Source organism: Arvicanthis niloticus, chromosome 5, assembly GCF_011762505.2.
Source record: "Arvicanthis niloticus isolate mArvNil1 chromosome 5, mArvNil1.pat.X, whole genome shotgun sequence".
Lineage (NCBI taxonomy): Eukaryota > Metazoa > Chordata > Mammalia > Rodentia > Muridae > Arvicanthis > Arvicanthis niloticus.
The window spans coordinates 75,518,695-75,525,526 of NC_047662.1; the positions used below are offsets into that span (position 1 = coordinate 75,518,695).

Here is a 6,832-nt window from a genome sequence, read left to right on the forward strand (position 1 = left end):
TAACAAAGCCTACAGTACCAGACATGAGAAACTACTTTTCAGGTTGTTCAGAGAATTCAGGAGACTCCCCAGATATTATAGATTATTGCTTCCCTGTCCTTGGTTGTATCTAAGAAGTTAAAAGTAAGTTCTTCTGGCTGAAGACAACATGCTCATCAGACAGAGGACTTGGACAATTTTAGCTTAATCTGAACCCACAAGCCTTCTCCCTGAGGCCCAGGTTTGATAATACCAGAAGACACCATGGAAACTCCCAAGGGAGAAAAACAATTAATATTCATAACTGTGATGCCTATGATCTAAAGCAATTACTAGAATGGTAAGAGACACTATTTGAAGTAATGGTATTTGCCAACATCTCTCTCTATTAGACTAAAAGCCTAGTGAACATGAAATAAATCATGGCTGATTTAAACTTAGCCAACTACCTGTGGCTAGTGATGTGGATTTTAGAGGATGAACTCATTTCTTCTACTTTCAAAAACAAATATAATTATGTTCAAATACTTATTTGTATGTTTACAGATAAGTTTAACTCTCACCATTCATCAAAGAATTGTTTATATTCAGCAGACACCATTACAGAAAGCCACAGCAAATAAAAATATAGAAAACAAGAAACCATGTAGGGTCCAACCTCTCTCTCTCTCTCTCTCTCTCTCTCTCTCTCTCTCTCTCTCAATCAATAACAAAATGCTTACATTTAGGCCTCAAGATAGATCACAGAATAGGGAACATACATCTTATAGAAGACAGAAGACCTGGATTTCTGCTGTGAGAGCATATCTTCTAGATACAAGAAAAGAACAACACTAGGAAATCTGAGCAGAATAGCTTCTTGACAAGGCCTAAACCATGACATCAGTTGACACGCCAATATGGAGTTCGACCCTCATAGGACTGCATCCCTTGACTAATAAACACAGGCAATTAATAACTTCTGAGAGAGGAAGAATGGGTCTCCTCCAAGATAGGCCCTCTCATTGGTTATCCAGTCCTAAGTAGTCAGCCCTGAAAAAAAAATACTAAGTGATATATCATTTTTTTCTGTCCATTGACTTGTTTAAACATTAGGGTCTTTTGTTTGTTTGTTTGTTTGTTTGTTTGTTTGTTTTACAAAATTAAAGAAAGAAAGAACCCCAAAAGGCAGTTACTTACTACTTTTTCCTTTAAAAAACGAAAACACTTATTCCTGCCCTTGGAATTTCGTGACTGCTGTGTCACATATGCATCAGTAGGTGGCAGAGAGGAGTTAGGCTGCGTTTATGCTTAATTTTCTGACCTATAACTATCTGAATGATTAATAGCCTAATATTCCCTGAAGAAGAAATCCTAGCCTGAGACTACCACTAACCTGGTACCAGGGTCCTGGAACAGGAGCGAGCCTGAGAGGACCACGAGTCATGTGCTAGGCAGGCCAAGATGGGCTCCCAGTGAGAAGCAAGCCAGAGACTAGAAAAATCCCGCCAGGGAACTAAGACTCAGGCAGGAGTGAGCCAGATAGCCAGTCAGTCAGGCATGCTGCGTGAGGAACAAGCCTGAAAGAACAACCAGACTGGTACCATGGGGCTCAGACAGAAAGCAAGGCTGAGATAAACACCAGTCTATCATTTTGCAGGCCTTGGTGGAAAGAAGTGTAGACCATGTTACAGATGACTCCTGCTGAGTGTCATAGTGCACAAGCAGGACATAGCACTCCTGAGTTCACTCCTGAGACACCACCAGGCACTCAGAGACCCCAGGCACCACTCAGAGGACTAAGTGGTGGAGTAATGGAAGAGAAAAAGAAATAGAGAGGAGTGGGTGCCACGAAGAGACAGAACTTGAGACTTACGGATGGTAACAGCCTAATGTGAGTAGCTGGTAATGTCACCTGGAACCCTAGTGGGGTTCTGGCCTATGCTGCCACTGGGGTAATAATCTCTGGGTCCATGACCCTGTAGTATCAGGAATCTGTTACCACAAAAATAACAGGCAGGTATCTCCGGTCTGGGCTGTCACCTGGGACCATGTTGATGTTTGATGGGTGTGCCGAATTGCCTCCAACCCCACCTCCAGACACCTCACCTGGACATCTTGAGAAAGCTGGCCCTTCAGGAAAGTAGAGCAGGAGAGAAGACCCTGCTACTAGCTGGCTGCAGTATTCAGGAAAGTCGGTCTATACATTGTGGAAATTGCAGGTGTACCACAGCCAGAGAAAAGAACTTGGGAGAGGTGGCTTGAACAAGGGAGAAATACATTCCTCTCTTCTTACTCACCACATGTAGCAGGCAGAACACCTGGTCCTGGGAACAGGAGAGCTAGTCCTTCCCTATATTAACTGCAGCACTCAGGAGAGCCAGTCCGGTACTTCTCCTGGGCAGCACAGTTGAATTGACCTTGATAGTAGGCGTTGCAGGAGAGCCATACCCAAGGGCCTGAGAGTAAAAGCTGGTGGCTGACCATGTCTTGATAGCTTTCAGGCCTAGATCCGGGGCTTTGAATTGGCCCACCCCAACAACTACCCCATCAATGACGTGCTGGAATGCATGAACGGGTTAGTCCAAAACTACAGAATCTCCATGACTCAGTATAACAGGATACCTAAGAGGAATCCTAATGAGATTTCAGTATCGATAGAGTAGCAGAAGCCAGAGGACTATACTACAAGACCAATGAGTCATTTAAATGAATATTTGCCAGCAAAGAAATGTGGAGAAAAAGGAATGGAGTACTGTACAATAAATACACTATGACATACTACATACATACTATTTTTTTCCCTGTTGGGGGGATGGGAGATTGCAAGGGTGGATGGTGGCTACTAGGAGACAGGGAGATGAATGTGATTGAGGTGCATGATGTGAAATTTACAAGAAACCACTACAAAGGTTTTTTTTTAATCACACTTAAGCAGTGTTTTGCTGTATGCGTGTCTATGTTGTACATGTACCATGTTCCTATATCTATATATGTCTTCCTAGTGTGTTATTTCAAGTGCATTTCATCACACAAAGAGCTCCTTAGCTATGTAAGTTTGCTACCCCTTTGACCTAGCTCACTGTAAAAACCATAAAGACAAAAGAAAGTGATTAATTTTCATCTTTGATGAGACTAATCTATTTAAATTTTAATGTAATCAATTTTAATTTTGAAAACCAAATAAATTAAAGTGAGTAATCCTACTCTCTGATCAAGAATATTGGCTTTATAAACCAAATATACAATTAGATAGAAAAATTAAGGTGCAATATTCTTAAACTATAAATGTGACAGGTTGTTTAAATAATTATCTCATATTCAAATAATATAGGAACTCTATTTTCTCTTTTTGCAAGGCACAGGATAACACAGTATTTCCATGGTTAAAAATAAATAGATTTTACCACCAATTCCCTGACCTATTTTAGTTGATCTGCCACCTGCAAAATGGCCCCTTAGCAACTCTATATATAAAATTAATATTAAGAAATAAGAGACAGAAAGTTTGCCATATGTTAGCACACATGACAGAAAAGCTGTCAGTGGAGAGATGCTTCTGTTTCAGTCTAAAGTCTGCATCAAACCTTTTTGTTTTTTGCTTTATATAAGCAGATCTATAGATACACATGTTTTCTTCATATTCCATACTAAGGTGCTAATAATTCACTACAATTGAGGTTCAGTGCATTGCAATGCTTCCCTAGATCAACTGCCACATGTAAACATTTTATTTTTCATGAATTTGCATGTGCACATAATATACATAATTAATACTACTACTTCCTTTCATCTTTAGCTGCAGTTTACTCAAGCATACCAATCTTCTTGTCAACTTGGGTTGTTTTAAACAGAGAATTTTATGTAATCAGATTTGTCTAAAACACTATGAGTAGTTCTAGACTTTAAATTCCTACCTCCATCTCTGTAGTTCTGTAATTACAGGCAGGTGTTACAATGACTGATTTTCTAAATTTTTTGTCTTTTAATTGTAAATCTTTTCAGTATCTGTTTCTGAAATTTATTTCCATGTTTTAATACTCCATCATTATTTTGCTTCTTTTTCCATTATAGACATCATTTTTCAATTTTCTATACTGAAGAATATGAACTTCAACTTCCTGTCTCTATTCCACAAGGAACACCTTCCAAACTTTCTTTTATTATAGATATGCTTATAGTTTAGCTAACATCATAGGTAATATTGTTCTTCTATACCTTTATGCTTTCTCTAGAGTCAAACTTTTTCTGGTTTCTACTCTCTTGTTTTTCCATAAATCTATCATTATTCATTCCTCAAGAGAATAATCTTTCTTTTAATATGAACACATTTTAGTAGCATTAGTGTATGTGATCTTACTTGATACTCAGAAATATTAAGCAACAGAGACTTAGCATCCCTAATATAAGAAGAAGAAATGGATATCTCAGTGAATGTAACACTTATAGAAGTGTGATGGTCACTAAGTTGATTGTGATAATTCATTTCTTAGCATGCACATCAAGACAAAAGTATCAATTTTACTGAACTAGAAATTCCTTGTTTGTATATTGCTTATATTGTTTCTACTTCTAATTTTATGAAAGGAAATTTGATAATTGAGAGTTAGAACACTGTGACACTGATTTTAACTTCGAAAATTAGATTAATAAAAACTATTCTCAAGCAATTTTATTATTTGATACATTTATTCATAATGGTTATTACCCGGTATGCTCTTCTGTTTTACTGTGTATGCTTAGGAAAACAACCAATGCTCCTTACCGTTAGTTTAGTTACACTTAAAAATGAATGATAATATCTATATGGGAAAGTAATAAGCAAACTGGGACAACACAAAAGACTTAGAGCACATTAGAAATGTTGCCATGCCTGATGAATAATTTAAGGATTGAATTTGGGAGAGCATGCTCAGTTTGAGGTTTTACAATTTGAGCTTCCTGGCGTATAAACTATTGTGATGATACTGAAATACTCATGTGCATACTTTCATGTAAATGTATTTGTGTTAGAAAATATGCTATCTTTTCAATGTATTTGATCAATTGAATCAGTGTTCTCTTTTGGAACAGAATTGACAGAATGAGCATATCGTATGTACATATATGTATATACACAATACAAACATATACAGTATATAAACATTCATATAAAATTTTATCAAATAGACATCTCAAAAATAATATAATGCTTTGAATAGATTGATATCAGCTGTCTCATAGCAGAGTATTGGAATATCTATCAGTTGCTCTATACATAAGGCTGAGCACCTCAGCAGTACCAGCCTGGAGGTTTCTGGGAGAATCACTGCTTCAAATATCAGCACAAGAATCAACAGCAATAAGGTAATTAACTTAACTAAAGCCAAGTGAGAATAGCTCAATATTCATTCTTTCTTGTCATTTAATATTTTATAATGCTATAAGAAAGTGCTGTCAACCTCCTACCTATTAAAGTCACCAAGTTCATTTCTCAACTGAGGCACTTTCCCCAGTTATTCTAATCATGGAAGTTTGACATCTAAAACAAATTATCATGAGCTATATTATGTCATCTTTACATATAAGCAGAAGCAGGACACTTCAAAACCTTAACTTTCCACCCAATCTCCAAAGTCTTGTACTTATTTTATGATGCAAAATATAGTCCAACTTTAGAAGGTCTCCCAAATTCTTAAAATTTCCAAAGCTTTAAACTCATCCAGATCAATTTGTGTAACTCAAGTATTCTCAGATATGTAGCCTTCCAGTGGAACACAGTCAATTTACCAGAAGCAACACTCTTAAATAAAACTGACATATGAACTCACAGCTGTTGTGACAGCATGCACAAGACCTGTACAATTCCAAGCCAGGCCAAATCCCAGCATGGAGAGTGGAGTTGAACACGAAGTCTTACCACTAGCCAAGGAGCTTTTGGCAATTGATAGCTGCTGAGAAAGGTAAAGTCAGTTTCTCTAGGATTATAGACCTTAATATGTGTATAAGTATATTGTTAACAAATGACAAAATGTTCATGTTCCTCTATCCTAAGCAAGGGCAAAAATATGTCTTGGTAATGGTTAGTATGTACATCCCTTAAAGGTATGGGCCATTTATCATTCTTCCAGGATTATAGTTTTCCAAAGATCATTATCACAAACCCTGGTAACACAGAGAGATACATAAAGGATTGCCTATATGCCTGACAAAATCTTTCTTAAGGCCATTATGTAAAGGCAGTACAAATTAGACATGGAAGGCTAAAGAAACCACAGCTTCTAAGACTGTTACTTCTTTTGCACTCGGTTGACTCAGGGTGTATTAGTAGCTCAATGTAGTCAAAAGTACATCTTAACTTACAATTCAATGCAACATTTATGTTCGTTGACAGAAACATTCCTTCTTGAAACCAGAATATTTAGACTAGAAGAGCACAAGAAGAAGGAAGTGAAAGTTCTCTTAGTAACTAGGGAAACAGCAAATGAAAACACTGTCATTTCTAGTTTCTTGTTCCTGAATCCATGAATCCGCCATAGAAGAAAGAGAATGTTCTAGCGAACCATTCCACAATATCTATCTATCTATCTATCTATCTATCTATCTATCTATCTATCTATCTATCTGTAGAGATAGATTAGATATATATACATATATAGAGATTATACAGATATATAGATAATATAGATTATGTAGATAAATAGATATACAGATATATTGATATATATTAATCGTGTATGTGATATATGTATGTAGTATATTTATAATATGATATACACACATACATTATAAATATATAATTTCCATTTGGTGACAGATTACCACTATGCATATCAACCATTCTTGTTTGATGTGTCACACAATCTCCAAATCAGATCACATAGTAATTAGCTGG

The 6,832-nt window shown here is 36.6% G+C and overlaps 1 pseudogene; it reads left to right on the forward strand.

Annotated features, from left to right (window-relative positions):
• Positions 1-1,191: 1,191 nt before the first annotated feature.
• LOC117709723 (small nucleolar RNA SNORA17) lies at positions 1,192-1,316 on the forward strand (annotated as a pseudogene).
• Positions 1,317-6,832: the final 5,516 nt, after the last annotated feature.